A 19,242-nucleotide genomic window follows, 5' to 3' on the forward strand; every position below is an offset into this window, starting at 1 on the left:
GGATTAGAGCAATAAATACATAAAATGAGAGCCTGGAGCACTCTGTAGTGCAAAAAAGTAAAGCAGTGTTAAAAAAAAAAAATGATGCTGCTACTTTAAAAGAGCACAGGAGCTAACTGAGAAAGTTTCCATTGGCCCAATCTGGAGAAACTGGAACAAGAAGAAAAAAAAGTAGTAATGAGTTCTAACGTGAATTACAAAATAAGCATTCATGAGTCTATATGGATATAAATAAATGGTTGAACAAAGTAATAAATAAGAGAGAAGATACAAATTCCATGCAGACTTTCAGATAGCTTATATACAATAGGTATTCTACCCTCAAAAAGTGGGAACATAACTTGTGAACTATGTACAGTGTGAGTATAAAAGTATGAGCTGTACATACTGAATTCCTTTCAATGTGCACTGTATGGAGAGGGGAAAAAAATCAAGCAATTTTACTGTGAGTTAACCTAACAAACATTACTTCAGCGAGGATATCAAAGCCAGAATCATCACTTATAAATCATGTTGATAAAAAGTGCCTTTGATATGGCATGATGAAAATAGCCCACTAATTCTGTGCTCTTTCTCCCCCCAAACCCATAATCCCATTCTTATCATGAGAACAAAATACTAGATAAGTTTTAATACATAACCAGTACTTCTCAAACTGCTTGCAGTTTAAGATGACAGTTTTAAAATAAAATTCTCTCCTAATGATGACCTGAGCCCTGCCACTCGATGGGAGAATCAGCAGAACCTGTAGGATCTTATTTGCAATTGAAATTCTCTATTGTAATTTTGTTCCTGTTTATTTTTAAATTTTTATTTTTGTTTCACTGGAAAGGAAAGATGATGCTCAGTTTTAAACATTAAAAGTGTACAAGTTGCTTTGTTACAATAAAACTAAATGTGTACACACACACACACACACACACACAAAAAGAAACAAAGAAAATCTGAGAAACTGCCACAGATGAGAAGATTAAAGAGACGTGACTAAATGTAATTCATTTTATGCACAAACCTGGAATAGGAGAAGGACAAGAAATAAAAATTTAGGAAATCTAATAAACTACAAACTTGACTTACTAAAAGTGTATTAATATTTGTTCATTAGTTGAAATGAATATATCATTCTAATACAAGATATTGAGAATGGGGAAACTGAGCTGAGCTTTATGAGAACACGTTCTACTGTCTTCTTAATTTTTTAATAAATCTAAATCAGTTACAAAAAATAAAATATATCTAACGGATGAACCAGAGGGATGGGATGGGGAGGGAGGTGGAAGGGGGATTCAAGATGGGGAACACATGTACACCTGGGGAAGATTCATGTCAATGCATGGCAAAACCAATACAATAATGTAAAGTAATTAGCCTCCAATTAAATTTTTTTAAAAAAAAGGGGGGAAAAAGCAATTATTCAAAGGAAAACATAATACTATAAAAAAATAATTTGTATTATAACATTATTGCGGAAAGTCAATGAAATTTCTACATAGTTAAATTCTATATGCTTAATTTATTTATATTAAGATTTAATAATGTTCAGTAAATTAACTTTTCAGAAAAAGTCTCTGTAGATTAATTCTTTCAAGTTATGTACTTATTTGTGAATAAGTTCCTTTATATATTCCAGACCTGCCCACAACAGACTTCTGTAGATATGGAATGGAAAAGTTTTGGCACTATATTTACAGCACAGTTAAGAAGAAATTGTCTCCACGTTGTTACATATAATTGTAAGATTAGTAACGTTGTCTTTTGTTGTTGCTATTCAGTTACTGAGTCGTATCCAGCTCTTTGCAACCCCATGAACTGCAGCATGACAGACTTCCCTGTCCTTTACTATCTCCCTGAGTTTGTTCAAATTTATGTCCATTGAGTCAGAGATGGCATCCAACCATCTCATCCTCTGCACCCCCTTCCCCTCCTGATCTCAATCTTTCACAGCATCAGGGTCTTTTCCAATGAGTTCACTCTTCATGTCAAGTGGACAAAGTATTGGACCTTCAGCTTCAGCATCAGTCCTTCCCATGAATATTCAAGGTTGATGTCCTTTAGGATTGACACAGATTGACTGGTTTGATCTCTTTGCATTCCAAGGGACTCTCAGAAGTCTTCTCCAGCATCACAGTTTGAAAGCATCAGTTTTTTGGTGATCAGCCTTCTTTATGGTCTAACTCTCACATCCACACTTGACTACTGGAAAACCCATAACTTTGATATATGGATCTTTGTCAGCGAAGTAATGTCTCTGTGTTCTAACATGATGTCTAGATTTTCCATAGCTTTTCTTTCAAGGAGCAAGTGTCTTTTAATTTCATGGCTGCAGTCACCATCGATGGTGATTTTGGAGCCCAAGAAAATAAAATCTGTCACTGTTTCCACTTTCCCCCCATCTGTTTGCTTCCCTGGTAGCTCAGCTGGTAAAGAATCCACCTGCAATGTGGGAGACCTTCTCGATGTGTTGAGAAGATCCCCTGGAGGAGGGCCTGGCAATCCACTCCAGTTTTATTGCCTGGAGAATTCCCACAGACAGAGGAAACTGGCAAGCTACAGACCATAGGGTTACAAAGAGTCAGATTCGACTGAGTGACTATGAACAACACACAGTACATTTTCCATAAAGAGATGGGGTCGTATGCCAAATATTAGTTTTCTGAATGTTGAATTTGAAGCCAGCTTTTTCATTCTCCTCTTTCACCCTCAACAAGAGAATTTTTAGTTCCTCTTCACTTTTTCCCATTAGAGAGGTGTCATCTGTATATCTGAGGTTGTTGATATTTTTCCCAGCAATCTTGATTTCAGCTTGTGATTCTTCTAGCCCAGCATTTCCCATGATGTACTCTGCATAAAAGTTAAATAAGCAGAGTAGCAATATACAGCCTTGACGTACTCCTTTCACAATTTTGAATCAGTCAATTGTTCCATATCTGGTTCTAATGTTGCTTCTTGCCCTTCAGGTTTCTCAGGAGACAGGTAAGGTGGTCTGCTATTCCCATCTCTTGCAGAATCTTCCACAGTTTGTTGATCCACACAGTCAAAGGCTTTCATGTAGTCAATGAAGCAGAAGTAGATTGTTTGTTTGTTTGTTTTAATGCCCTTGCTTTTTCTGTTATCCAACGAACGTTGGCAACTTGATCGCTGGTTCCTCTGTCTTTTCTAAATCCAGCTTGCTGACTTTTAGGTTGAAAGAATTATCTCACTGAGTAGAAGAATAAGTAATTATTTTCGTTACGTAAACTTTTTTTAGGTTACTGAAATGAGCAGTGTCACAAGAAGAAGTGAGCTTATAATTTGGGTATCTACAAGTCTATCTAAACTTACTCTGTGAATTAGAAGACAATCATAACTAGTATACATTTCCATTAATCATAAGAAAAATAACACATATCCACCCATAGCTTTGATATGATTATTTTTTGCTTTGGCAGGAAAGAAGTAACAAAATGAAGAAAATAAAGAATGGAAAGATAAGGAGGAGGGGGAGAAGGAGCAGGGGAGGAGAGATAGGAGAAAAAGATGGGAATGAAAGAAAAAGAAAGAACCAGTCTTATGTTGTGTCCAAACCAACATATTTAACCTTCCTTAGTTCAAGACCAGAAATATCATCTGGCCTGGTACACATTCTCCATGTTTGTTTTAAGATACATAAAACTTTAATATGTTGCAAACATGACCATTTACAATCAAAGGAAGACACAAACATTCTTAGATGGCCAAAGCAATTTGATATGGTTGAACCAACACTGAGGAGATGTATATTTCATAACAACATTAACATAAACCAAATGATTATATTAAGGAGAAATAGCTTTGATTTATAAAATTTTAAGTCAATTCTTGGATCATAGTCAGTTCAGTTCAGTCACTCAGCCGTGTCTGACTCTTTGCGACCCCATGAATCACAGCACGCCAGGCCTACCTGTCCACCACCAACTCCCAGAGTTCACTCAAACTCATGTCCATCGAGTCGGTGATGACATCAAGCCATCTCATTCTCTGTCGTCCCCGTCTCCTCCCACCCCCAATCCCTCCTAGCATCAGAATCTTTTCCAGTGAATCAACTCGTCGCATGAGGTGGCCAAAGTATTGGAGCTTCAGCTTTAGCATCATTCCTTCCAATGAACACCCAGGATTAATCTCCTTTAGAATGGACTGGTTGGATCTCCTTGCAGTCCAAGGGACTCTCAAGAGTCTTCTCCAACACCACAGTTCAAAAGCATCAAATTTTCGGTGATCAGCTTTCTTCACAGTCCAACTCTCACATCCATACATGACCACGGGAAAACCATAGCCTTGACTAGATGGACCTTGGTTGGCAAAGTAATGTCTCTGCTTTTTAATATGCTGTCTAGTAAGGTGCAGTGGCTGCACTTTCTTGGAGCAGCTGTGAAGAGATATCCCACACCCAAAGTAAGAGAAACCCAACTAGGAGGTAGGTATTGCAAGGGGGCATCAGAGGGCAGACACTCTGAAATCATAATCACAGGAAACTAGTCGACCTGATCACATGGTCCACAGCCGAATGTGGTCCACTGGAGAAGGGAATGGCAAACCACTTCAGTATACTTGCCTTGAGAACCCCATGAACAGTATCAAAGGGCAAAATGATAGGATACTGAATGAGGAATTCCCCAGGTCAGTAGGTGCCCAGTATGCTACTGGAGCTCAGTGGAGAAATAACTCTAGAAGGAATAAAGGGATGGAGCAAAACAAAACCAATGCTCAGTTGTGGATGTGACTGGTGATAGAAGCAAGGTCCGGTGTTGTAAAGAGCAATATAGCATAGGAACCTGGAATGTTAGGTCCATGAATCAAGGCAAATTGGAAGTGGTCAAACAGGAGATGGCAAGAGTGAACGTCGACATTCTAGGAATCAGTGAATTAAAATGGACTGGAATGGGTGAATTTAACTCAGATGACCATTATATCTACAACTGTGGGCAGGAATCCCTTAGAAGAAATGGAGTAGCCATCATGGTCAATAAAAGAGTCCGAAATGCAGTACTTGGATGCAATCTTAAAAACGACAGAATGATTTCTGTTCATTTCCAAGGCAAACCATTCAATATTACAGTAATCCAAGCCTATGCCCCAACCAGTAATGCTGAAGAAGCCGAAGTTGAACGGTTCTATGAAGACCTACAAGACCTTTTAGAACCCAAAAAAGGTGTCCTTTTCATTATAGGGGACTGGAATGCAAAAGTAGGAAGTCAAGAAACACCTGGAGTAACAGGCAAATTTGGCCTTGGAGCATGGAACGAAGCAGGGCAAAGGCTAAGAGAGTTTTGTCAAGAGAACGCACTGGTCATAGCAAACACCCTCTTCCAACAAAACAAAAGAAGACTCTACACATGGACATCACCAGATGGTCAACACCGAAATCAGATTGATTATATTCTTTGCAGCCAAAGATGGAGAAGCTATATACAGTTAGCAAAAACAAGACCAGGAGCTCACTGTGGCTCAGAACATGAACTCCTTATTTCCAAATTCAGACTTAAATTGAAGAAAGTAGGGAAAACCACTAGACCATTCAGATATGACCTAAATCAAATCCCTTATGATTATACAGTGGAAGTGAGAAATAGATTTAAGGGACTAGATCTGATATATAGAATATCTGATGAACTCTGGACGGAGGTTCGAGACATTGTACAGGAGACAGGGACCAAGACCGTCCCCATGGAAAAGAAATGCAAAAGAGTGAAATGGCTGTCTGAGGAGGCCTTACAAATAGCTGTGAAAAGAAGAGAGGAGAAAAGCAAAGGAGAAAAGGAAAGATATAAGCATCTGAATGCAGAGTTAGTTCCAAAGAATAGCAAGGAGAGATAAGAAAGCCTTCTTCAGTGATCAAAGCAAAGAAATAGAGGAAAACAACAGAATAGGAAAAACAAGAGATCTCTTCAAGAAAATTAGAGACTCCAAGGGAACATTTCATGCAAAGATGGGCTCGATAAAGGACAGAAATTGTATGGACCTAACAGAAGCAGAAGATATTGAGAAGAGGTGGCAAGAATACATAGAAGAACTGTACAAAAAAGATCTTCACGACCAAGATAGTCACGATAACATGATCACTGCCCTAGAGCCAGACATCTTGGAATGTGAAGTCAAATGGGCCTTAGAAAGCATCACTATGAACAAAGCTAGTGGAGGTGATGGAATTCCAGTTGAGCCATTTCAAGTCTTGAAAGATGATGCTGTGAAAGTGCTGCACTCAATATGCCAGCAGATTTGGAAAACTCAGCAGTGGCCACAGGACTGGAAGAGGTCAGTCTTCATTCCAATCCCAAAGAAAGGCAATGCCAAAGAATGCTCAAACTACAACATAATTGCCCTCATGTTACACGCTAGTAAAGTCATGCTCAAAATTCTCCAAGCCAGGCTTCAGCAATATGTGAACCATGAACTCCCAGATGTTCAGGCAGGTTTTAGAAAAAGCAGAGGAACCAGAGATCAAATTGCCAACATCCGCTGGATCATGGAAAAAGCAAGAGAGTTCCAGAAAAACATCTATTTCTGTTTCATTGACTATGCCAAAGCCTTTGACTGTGTGGATCTCAATAAATTGTGGAACATTCTGAAAGAGATGGGAATACCAGACCACCTGACCCGCCTCTTGAGAAATCTGTATGCAGGTCAGGAAGCAACAGTCAGAACTGTACATGGAACAACAGACTGGTTCCAAATAGGAAAAGGAGTATGGCAAAGTTGTATATTGTCACCCTGCTTATTTAACTTATATGCAGAGTACATCATGAGGAACGCTGGGCTGGAAGAAGCACAAGCTGGAATCAAGATTGCCGGGAGAAATATAAATAACCTCAGATATGCAGATGACACTACCCTTGTGGCAGAAAAGTGAAGAGGAACTAAAAGGCCTCTTGATGAAAGTGAAAGAGGAGAGTGAAAAGGTTGGCTTGAAGCTCAACATTCAGAAAACAAAGATCATGGCATCTGGTCCCATCACTTCATGGGAAATAGATGGGGAAACAGTGGAAACAGTGTCAGACTTTATTTTTTGGTGGGCTCCAAAATCACTGCGGATGCTGATTGTAGCCAGGAAATTAAAAGACGCTTACTCCTTGGAAGGAAAGTTATGACCAACCTTGATAGTATATTAAAAAGCAGAGACATTACTTTGCCAACCAAGGTCCGTCTAGTCAAGGCTGTGGTTTTTCCCGTGGTCATGTATGGATGTGAGAGTTGGACTGTGAAGAAAGCTGATCGCCGAAGATTTGATGCTTTTGAACTGTGGTGTTGGAGAAGACTCTTGAGAGTCCCTTGGACTGCAAGGAGATCCAACCAGTCCATTCTAAAGGAGATCAATCCTGGGTGTTCACTGGAAGGACTGATGCTAAAGCTGAAACTGCAATACTTTGGCCACCTCATGAGACGAGTTGACTCACTGGAAAAGAGTCTGATGCTAGGAAAGGTTGGGGGCGGGAGGAGACGGGGACAACAGAGAATGAGATGGCTGGATGGCATCACCAACTCTGTGAACATGAGTTTGAGTGAACTCTGGGAGTTGGTGATGGACAGGGAGGCCTGGCGTGCTGTGATTCCTGGGGTCGCAAAGAGTCGGACATGACTGAGCGACTGAACTGAACTAGGTTGGTCATAACTTTCTTTCCAAGGAGTAAGCGTCTTTTAATTTCCTGGCTTCAACCAGCATCTGCAGTGATTTTGGAGCCCCAATAAATAAAGTCTGACACTGTTTCCACTGTTTCCCCATCTATTTCCCATGAAGTGATGGGACCACATGCCATGATCTTCGTTTTCTGAATGTTGAGCTTTAAGCCAAACTTTTCACTCTCCTCTTTCACTTTCATCAAGTAGATAGCATATTTCCAGGAAAACTATTTCAATTAAAGTTGGCAGAGGGTAAAACAAACACAAAACAATCACACTGAATTTCAGCATATCTCATGAAAAGTATTAAAAATACTCCTTAATATTTAATCACGTTATATAGGCTTCCCTTGTGGCTCAGATGGGAAAGAATCCACCTGCAATGTGGGAGACCTGGATTTGATTGCTGGGTTGGGTAGGTTCCTTGGAGGATGTTGGCAACCCATTGCAATATTCTTGCCTGGAAAATCCCATTGACAGAGGAGAATGGCGGGCTACAGTCCATGGGGTCACAAAGAGTTGAATATGACTGAGTGCCAAAGCATAGCACAGCACATAATATATAGAGTGAAAGGACTGATATCTAAAAGGCTTTTATTTGTTAGTTAATTGAAAAAAAAAAACATTCTGAAGCTGTTTCTGCTGGATAAAGTAATTTTACTTAAAATTCTTATTTATTGAAAAGGAAAATTTTTGGACAGGTTTCAAAAATTTAGCTCAGTGGATAATAATATATACAATATACATAGAATATACTTCATATATTTATATATTATAATATACAAATATGCTATACATGTGTATAAATAACTATTGAATATCCTAAATCCTTATGTTAACAAATGTAGAAAAAAGAGAAATTACTTTCAGTTCAGTTCAATCACTCAGTTGTGTCCGACTCTTTGCAACTCCGTGAACTGCAACACAACAGGCTTTCCTATCACCAACTCCCAGGACTTACTCAAACTCATTTCCATCGAGTTGGTGATGCCATCCAACCATCTCATTTTCTGTCATCCCCTTATCCTCCTTCCTTCTATCTTTCCCAGCATTCAGGATTTTTCCAGTGAGTCAGCTCTTCTCATCAGGTGGCCAAAGTATTGGAGTTTCAGATTCAGCATCAGTCTTTCCAATGAATATTAAGGACTGATTTCTTAGGATTGACTGGTTTTATCTCCTTGAAGTCCAAGGGACTCGAGAGTCTTCTCCAACATCACAGTTAAAAAGCATCAATTCTGTGCTCAGCATTCTTTATAGTCAAACTTTCACATCCTTACATGACCACTGGAAAAATCATAGCTTTGAGTAGATGGAGCTTTGTCAGCAATGTAATGTCTCTGCTTTTTAATATGCTGTCTAGATCGGTCAGAGCATTTCTTCCAAGGAGCAAGTGTCTTTGAATTTCATGGCTGCAGTCACCATCTGTAGTGATTTTGGAGTGTTACTTCCATGAATTAGGTAAATTGGAAGTGGTCAAACAGAAAATGGCAAGAGTGAACGCTGACATTTTAGGTATCAGTGAACTAAAATGGACTGGAATGGGTGAATTAAATTCAGATGGCCATTATATCTACTATTGTGGGCAAGAATCCCTTAGAAGAAATGGAATGGCCATCATAGTCAACAAAAGTGTCCAAAATGCAGTACTTGGGTGCAATCTCAAAAATGACACAATGACCTGTTTGTTTCCAAGGCAAACCATTCAATATCACAGTAATCCAAGGCTATTTCCCAACCATTAATGTGAAAGAAGCTGAAGTGGAATGGTTCTATGATGACCTACAAGACCTTCTAGAATGAACACCAAAAAAGGATGTCCTTTTCATCATAGGGGACTGGAATGCAAAAGTAGGAAGTCAAGAGATACCTGGAGTAACAGCCAAGTTTGGCTTTGAAGTACAAATGAAGCAGAGCAAAGGCTAACAGAGTTCTTCCAAGAGAACACATTGGTCATAGCAAAAACCCTTTTCCAGCAGCACAAGAGACTGTGCTACACACAGACGTCACCAGATGGTCAATACTGAAATCAGATTGATTATATTCTTTGCAGCCAAAGATGGAGAAGCTCTATACAGTCAGCAAAAACAAGACCAGGAGCTGACTCTAGCTCAGATCATGAAGTCCTTATTGCAAGACTTAAAGAAAGAAGGGAAAACCACTAGACCATTCAGGTATGACCCAAATCAAATCCCTCACAATTTTACAGTGGGACTGACACATAGATTCAAGAAGTCAGATCTGATAGATAGAGTGCTTGAAGAACTATGAATGGAGGTTCATGACATTGTGCAGGAAATAGGGATCAAGACCATCCCCAAGAAAAATAAATACAGAAGGCTAAATGGTTGTCTGAGGAGTCTTACAAATTGCTGAGAAAAGAAGAGACATTAAAGGCAAAGGAGAAAAGGAAAGCTATACCCAACTGAATACAGAGTTCCATAGAATAGCAATGAGAGAAAAGAAAGCCTTTCTAAGTGATCAATGCAAAGAAATAGAGGAAAACAATATAATGGGAAAGACTAGAAATCTCTTCAAGAAAATTAGACACACCAAGGGAAAATTTCATGCAAGGATGGGCACAATAAAGAACAGAGGTGATATGGATCTGACTGAAGCAGATGATATTAAGAAAGGGCAGCAAGAATTCACAGAAGAACTACACAGAAAAGATCTTTATCACCCAGATAACCACGATGGTGTGATCACTCACCTAGAGTCAGACATCCTGAAGTGAGAAGTCAAATGGACCTTAGTGAAGCATCACTAAGAACAAAGCTAGTGGAGGTGATGGAATTCCAGCTGAGCTATTTAACGTCCTAAAAGATGATGCTGTGAAAGTGCTGCACTCAATATGCTAGCAAATTTGGAAAACTTGGCAGTGGCCATAAGACTGGAAAAGGTCAGGCTTCATCCCAATTCCAAAGAAAGGAATGCCAAAGAATGTTCAAACTACCACACAGTTGCACTCATTTCACATGCTAATTACTCATTCACAAAGTAATGCTCAAAATTCCCCAAGCCAGGCTTTAAGAATATGTGAACTAAGAACTTCCAGATGTTCAAGCTGGATTTAGAAAAGGCAGAGGAACCAGAGATCAAATTGCCAACATCTATTGGGTCATTGAAGAAGGAAGAGAATTCCAGAAAAACATCTGCTTCATTGACTATGCCAAAGCCTTTGACTGTGTGTAAAACAAACTGCGGTAAATTCTTCAAGATATGGGAATACCAGACAACCTTAACTGCCTCCTGAGAAATATGTATGCCTGTCAAGAAGCAACAGTTAGAACCGGACATGGAATAGTGGACCGGTTCAAAACTGGGACAGGAGTACGTCAAGGATGTATATTTTCACCTGGATTGTTTAACTTGTATGCAGAGTACATTATGCCAAATTGAGGGCTGGATGAAGCACAAGCTGGAATCATGATTGCTGGGAGAAATATCAGCAATCTCAGATATGTAAATGAGACCATCCTTATGTCATAAATTGAAGAGGAACTAAAGAGCCCCTTGATTAAAGTGAAAGAGAAGAGTGAAAAAGCTGGCTTAAACCTCAACATTCAAAACACTAAGATCATGGCATCTGGTCCCATCACTTCATCTCAAGTACATGGGAAAACAATAGAAATAGTGACAGAAATTATTATAATGGGTAAATAACTTCACACATGGTATGTTGTACATGAGAAAAGTGCAATTCTGAGTTGCAGTTTCAGCATTTTATGGTGTACACCCCTGCTCACTCCCAGATTCTGGATATTTAGATAAGGACTTGAGTTTAGAATTCCCACCACAAATTTCTGCTTTACTTCCCCCAGGACACCTTTTCAAATAGTCTTCTAGAACTGAGCCCACACAAGGTTAGTGATTTCTGCCCAACTACCTTATAAATACTAGGTGCTTGCTGCCCTCTACTCTTCTGCTGTCTTGTGACCTGGGACAGAGGACTCTTCTGGTTCACTTTGTGCCCTCATTTCTAAGATCTGTGCATAATAGATGTTGTGACTTTACTTTCATCTTGTGGGTGTTTGAAGCTTGTTGCTTCAATGAAAACCCCAGAGGTTCTGGGTTTTCTCTTTCCCAAAGTGGGAACTCAGATGCTAAGAGAGCTATCTGTCACCCCTACGTGGGTGGGTTGTGTGCCTCCTCATTCATCAGGTCACAATCTGCATATACTTGGTTTAACTTATCTGCTATGGCCCCTGCAACATGTATGTGATATCTATGGAATATGATAGAATAAATACCTTACTGTCGTATTCAATTCTGTTTACAATCAATGAGCTGTTAAATATTATAGGAAAATAAACTGTTTATTTTTTAATAGATTGTGATAAGCAACTTAAATTTTCAAAACCATATAGATAAGATGACTCATTTTCTGGATACCAATCCAGCTTCTGTCCTCAACCACTCCTGTATTTAGTCAACAGGCTCATGAACAAAGTGGCCTTTGTGGAAGGAATGAAGGTTATACATGAGCTTGGCAACATGGACTTCTACTCACCAAGGATCATCTGGATATGGCCATGGCTGAGTGCTCAATCTGCCAGCAGCAAAGAATTCTGAGTCCCTGATGTGGCAATGTTCCCCAGGATGATCAGCAGGCTAGCAGTCTGATTACACTGGACAGCTTCCATTACAGAAGGGAGAGCATTTTGTTCTTATTGGAATAGACACATAGTCAGGATATGGATTTGTCTTCCCTGCACACAGTGCTTCTGCCAAAACTACTATCAGTGGATTTACAGAATGCCTTATCCTCTGTCATGGTTTTGCACACAGTGTTGTTTCTGAGCAAAGAACTCACTTTGCAACAAAAAAGCAATGTGGCAATGATGATATGAATGTGTCTGGAATACAGGAGATCCCTCAGGGTGTCTCTTATTACTACCATATCCTCCAATTAGGTCAATGAAAAGTTAAAAATAACCCAATCCAGGCAAGACTACTAATGTCCCAAACTCTTCAAGAATGAATGCTTGAGTCACTCTGCCAGGTAAAGAACCTCAATCAGTTGAGGTGCTTGTGGAAGGCAAAAGTTATCCAGAATAAATAGTAGATGAAGGTATTATATGGAGAAGGCAATGACAAGCCACTCCAGTACTCTTGCCTAGAAAATCCCATGGATGGAGGAGCCTGGTAGGCTGCAGTCCGTGGGGTCGCTAAGGGTCGACACGACTGAGCGACTTCACTTTCCCTTTTCACTTTCACACATTGGAGAAGGAAATGGCAACCCGCTCCAGTGTTCTTGCCTGGAGAATCCCAGGGACAGGGAAGCCTGGTGGGCTTCCATCTGTGGGGTCACACAGAGTCGGACACGACTGAAGTGACTTAGCAGTAGCAGAAGGTATTATAAATATCAGCTACAACAATATGGTCACTTGTAGAACTGAGTACTGTGATTGCCATGAGTATTTCCTCCTTAGTTTGTTATAAATATAAATAGGTATATAGATAGGAAGATAGATAGATAGAAAAGTTGTCTTTGTTTTCCTTGCTTGTAACATATGATATATAGACTTTATATCACAGTATTTAAGTTACAGAATATCAAGGAGAAAGTATACATCACTCAAGGACTTCACTTCCTCTTCTGGGAAAAAGGTTCGTACATTTTCAGTTATACACAGGATAGCTGTATCATTATAGGCAGAATTATGACCTATACATTGTCTTTATTTGGAAATTAAGTATGATTTAAGGAGATGAATATGGGTGCCAAACTGATAAGGGATGAAATTGTCTTGGTTAATTTTATGTGACAATTTGATGGGGTCATGAAATGCTAGGAATTTGGTTAAACATTATTTTGGGTGTGTCTGTGAAGGTGTTTCTAGACTAGATTAACATTTGGATTGGTAGACTGATTAAGCAGGTGACTCTCAAAAATGTGGGTAGGCATCACCCAATGCACAAGGGTCTGATTAGAAGGAAAAAGGCATAGAAATGGAGAATTTGCTCTCACTGTCTGGCTGAGTTGTATACTGGTTTTCTCCTGTTCTTGAACTTGACTTATATCATCAGTTCTCTTAGTTCTCAGACCTCTGGATTTAAGATTAGAACTATGCCATCAGCTTTCTCAATTCTTATAATGAATCTGTTATTTCTGTTTTTCATACAACTGCCATCAAAATAAAATATAACTTTTTCAAAATCTTATACACTTATATAATATGTTCATATCAAAGGTAAAAACAGAGCTAATATACTATCTTATAAATCACATCTTTTCATTCATTTTCCTTTTTGTCATATGAGATATCCTAAATGCTTCAAAAGAAGTTAGTAACATATTTTAAATTCCTTCTAGTGCAGTTCATCTATTTCTTTTAATATTTTAATTTAATTATTATATAGCCAACAAACTAAGAAACATTTTTTGACCCAAAGGGATTCAGTCAAGATATGTCGATTTCTTCATATTTTTTCTTCAAAACTATGGACATCAATCTCCATGTTTAGAGAAATAAATATCATATGGAATGTAATTTAGAGTGAGAATCTGGTACTTTATGAAAACATGTGATCTCTTTTTGTCAATAAAACAATTTACATATTTAATTTTTTATAACATCTTATAAAAATCTAAGTGAAATGTACTATTAAAAAAATGAGCTATAGTATTGTCCCATTTGTCAGTGTGGAGCTTATATACTATTTAATTTAGATCCAGAGATTTACTACTAGCCTGAGAGACTTTGAAACTGGCTTATTCATCAGCTTTATTTTCAGTTAAATTGCAATCATTATCTTTTTTTTTTTCTGATGGTAGTTCCAAAATAATATTGACTATCTTAGCTATTAAGTATACAAAAAATTGTCTACTCTCTTACTGACTGGAAGATTTTTAAAGAATATGGGCTCGTTGGGAAACATTGCATTACACATAGAACTTTATAAAATTTCTTTATACCCTCTCTGCCTTTGAGATTTTTTGTCATTTTATAAGCAGGTGAGGACTTTTTCAATTATTCTCACTTACATAGTGCTATATACTACATTTTCAAGTATGATAATCTTAACCTGAAAGCAGAGGGGATTGATATTTACATTTCTAAGAAAATGCTCTAGTACTAGCATATGCATGCTAAGTCACGTCAGTTATATTCGACTCTTTGTGACCCTTTGGACAGTAGGCCACAAGGCTCCTCTGTCCATGGGATTTTCTAGGCAAGAATACTGGAGTGGGTTGCCATTTTCTCCTCCAGGGGATCTTCCCCACCCAGGGAGCACATCCAAGTCTCTTATGTCTCCTCTGTATTGGCAGGCAATTTCTTTACCATTAAGAGTTGGGAATACAAGACCACCTGTGTCACCTGTGAAGCTCCAGCAGTAGCATATCAGTACTCTAACTAACTTAGTCTAAAGGGAAATTTTGGAAATCATCAGTGAAATGAACTTGGGGAGTCCCAATAGACAAACATTAAAAAAAAAAAAAAGTTTGCATGCCTATTTTTGATGCAGATAGTCTGGTTATAATATGGCAACTGTTGATGTGACTACTGAACATGACCCTTCCCTGGCACTGGGTCTTAGATACTCACTTTTCCACTTTCACACCCTGTCACTTCAGAATGCTCACACACGTTATACTGTGACTGAGCCATTTTGTCAATACTTAATGCTGCAATTATTAAAAAAAAAAAAAAACTCCACGGATCAAAGAAGGCCATGAAGATAATCCTTTACCTGGATTTTCAAATCCAGGATTTTTCTGGCTAGCAGGATTTAAAATCACTCAGAAGATGTATAAAAGAAAAATATCTCTTTGTTGCACATAGTACTTCTAGAATCCAAAGAGGTTTGTTAAAGGAAAGTTAAGGACTTGATATATAAAAATGTGGAGGACTTCCTTTCACTTTTAATTGGGAATCTAATTCAAATACTAACAATATTATATAATTAAAATATTGAACCAGGGCATATGGAAAAGTGCATTCTGTGCTCAGTTACTAAGTCGTGTCTGACTCTGCAACCTCATGGTCTGTAGCCCGCCAGGCGCCTCTGTCCATGGGATTTCCCAGGCAAGAATACTGGAGTGGGTTAACATTTCCTCCTCCAGGAGATCTTCTCAAGTAGGGATAGAACGTGTGTCCCCGGCATTGTCAAGAGGGTTCTTTACCGCTGAGCCACCAATAGAAGCATATATGGAACAGAGTTTGTATTAAATTAACTATTTTTTATTTCCTTTTATTTAGGACACTTCACAGAGGAACCAGAGAACAAATTGCCAACATCCACTGTATCACAGAAAAAGAAAGACAGTTCCAGAAAAGCATCCGCTTTATTGACTACACTATAGCCTTTGACTATGTGGATCACAAGAAACTGTGGAAAATTCTTAAAGAGTTGGGAATACAAGACCACCTTATCTGCCTCCTGAGAAATATGCATGCAGGTCAAGAAACAACAGTTAGAAACGGGACATGGAACAACAGACTGGTTCCCAATTGGGAAAGGAGTACCTCAAAGATGTATACAGTCACCCTGATTATTTAACTTATATGTAGAGTACATCATGTGAAATGCCAGGCTGGATGAAGCACAAACTGGACTCAATATTACTGGGAGAAATATCAATAACCTCAGATACGTAGATGACACCACCCTTATGGCAGAAAGCAAAGAGGAACTAAAGAGCCTCTTGATGAAAATGAAAGAGGAGAGTGAAAAAGCTAGTTTAAAATTCAACATTCAAAAAACTAAAACCATGGCATCCAGTTCCATCACTCAGTGGCAAATAGAAGGGGAAACAGTGAGAGACTTTATTTTCTTGGACTCCAAAATCACTGTAGATGGTGATTGCAGCCATGAAATTAAAAGACACTTGGTCCTTGGAAGAAAAGTTATGACCAACCTAGACAGAAGCAGAGACATTACTTTGCTGGCAAAGGTTCACCTAGTCAAAACTATGATTTTTCCAATAGTCATATATGGATGTGAGAGTTGGATCATAAAGAAAGCTGAGTGCTGAAGAATTGATGCTTTTCAACTGTGGTATTGGAGAAGACTTTTGAGAGTCCCTTGCACTTCAAGGAGATCCAACCAGTCAATCCTAAAGGAAATCAGTCCTGAATGTTCATTGGAAGGATGAATGTTGAAACTGAAACTCCAATACTTTGGCCACCTGATGTGAAGAACTGACTCATTGAAAAAGACCTGGATGCTGGGAAAGATTGAAGGCAGGAGGAGAAGGGGACCACAGAGGATGAGATGGTTAGATGGCATCACTGACTCAATGGACATGAGTTTGAGCCATCTTCAGGAGTTGGTGATAGAGAGGGAAGCCTGGTGTGCTACAGTCCATGGAGTTGCAAAGAGTTGGACATAACTGAGCAACTGAACTGAACTGAACTGATTACTGTGTAAGAATTTATTTAAGCAAATTTCTACTGTATAGCACAGAGAACTGTACTCAATATCTTATATAATCTATAATGGAAATAATCTGAAAACATATATATATATATATATATATATATATATATGGCTTCCCTCATGGCTCAGCAGTAAAAAGTCTGCTGTAATGCTGTAATGCAAGGGATGCAGGTTCGATCCCTGGGTAGGGAAAATATCCTGGAGGAGGGAATGGAAACGCATTCCAATATTCTTGCCAGGAAAATTCTGTGGATAGAGGATTATGGTGAGCTCTAGTCCATAGGTTCACAAGACATAGAGTTGTACACATCTGAAGCAGCTGAACTGAGCTGAGCTGACATATATATTTATCATTTATTTATTAGTATTATTTATTTAGTATTATTAATTTATTTATTATCATTATATTTTTTTATTTAACTGACTTTTGATATACATCAGAAAGTAACACAATACTTTGAATCAACTATACTTTATTTTAAAGAAAAGAATTTGTCTATACACAACATTATAAAATCACTGATTATAGAAGACATTTAATTTATACATACTGACCTTCTGTAACAGAATTTTTTAAAGATCTTTACCAAAATGTTATAGTTAGATTTACATCTCAGCTTGGCTAGGCTGTAGTACATTTATTTAGTCAAATACTAATCTAGATATTGCTGGGAAAGTATTTTGTAGATGTGTATCTACAATTAGTAGAATCTGGGTAAGAAGAATTACCTTTGGTAACGTGAATGGAACTTGTCCAACTAATTGAGAGACTTTAAGAGCAAAATCTGAGGTTTCTTTGGAGAACTCTAACTGAATCCTGTTATGGAAAGGTAATTGTATCTCTTGCTTTATGTTTTCTTCTGTTATTTTATTTTATATATCTTTGAAAATTTGTTCATAATGCAAAAATGAAGATTGCAAAATTCTTTCAGACACATCATCTGTTTTTCCCAATAAATTTTCAATATCTTAAATGTTTTTTACCATAGATTACAGTGTGTACTTCTGTAAAAGCTATTCTAGTATTTTTGACCTAAGTGTTATATTAAACCCAACTGATATTTGAGTTGCAGATTACAACTACAAAAATCTTTTGGATTGTATTTAGTAAACAATGGCATGTTCTTTGTAGATCTCCTCTGCTCGTCTTTATCTTCATGTACTTGTGATTTATTTTTTAGCCAATACACAATAATTGTTTTCCAAATAAATAAAGATATTTTTGAGAACTTGTAATTCTAGGGATCTTGGTGTTTCTAGAAAGAAATGTTATATAAATAAAATATATATACCGTCTTGAAAGTTTTGTCCTCTAATAAGGTTGCCATATATATGTAACTCAATTCTACAAATGGCCATTTCTGGCCAATAATTAGTTAAGACACTCTCTTCTCTTTATTTGATACAAATATATTGACTATTTTATGATTGTTCTAGTGGAAGCCCCATTTTCCTCAGTCATGTTCATTAATCTAAGAATTTCTTTATGTGAGTCTCTGCTTAAAATATCCACTTTTTCTTTAGTCGATTATATCCAGTAAACCACTTAAGAATGCACCAGTTCTTGAAGAAATGGGCATTAGTCTATTACCCTTTAAGATTAATTATTTTACACAAATAAGGACAGTACAGTAATTTCAGAGTTCAGGGTTCAGGGTTGTTAGCTACACATTTTAAGTTTTTGAAAATGTTAATTAAGCTCTAAAAAGACTTGGTTGTCTCAAGTGTAGCAGTGATAATAAGAGTGTTTACTACCAAGCTAAATAGGTACCCAAAGAACTAGCTAGGATGAGCTTCCTGCTAAGTTTTTGTTGTTTTGGTTTAGTCACTAAGTTGTGTCTGACTCTTTTAAGACCCCATGGACTGTAGCCCAACAGGCTCTTCTGTCCATGGGATTTTGAAGGCAAGAATACTGGAGCAGCTTGCCATTCCTTTCTCTAAGGGATCTTTCCCATGTAGGGATTGAACCTGAGAGTCTTGAAGCATCTTCTACATTGCAGGCAGATTTTTAAACTGCTGAGCCGCCTGGGAAGCCCTTTCAGATTGATATCACAAAATTTTCAGATCTGTTCAGAAAATACATTATCTGGACACATCTCAAAATGAATCCAATAAATACTTCCATAAAATCTTTCCCTGCCATTTTATGATTCATTTATCTTCCAAATGTGAGAACTGCTGAAAACAAAAACGTAGGGGTGCTGAGGTTCTTTTCTGGAACAAGAA

The sequence above is a fragment of the Moschus berezovskii genome, chromosome 5 (genome assembly GCF_049115385.1).
Source record: "Moschus berezovskii isolate FMDL1 chromosome 5, NW_MosBer_1.0, whole genome shotgun sequence".
NCBI classification, from domain to species: Eukaryota; Metazoa; Chordata; class Mammalia; order Artiodactyla; family Moschidae; genus Moschus; species Moschus berezovskii.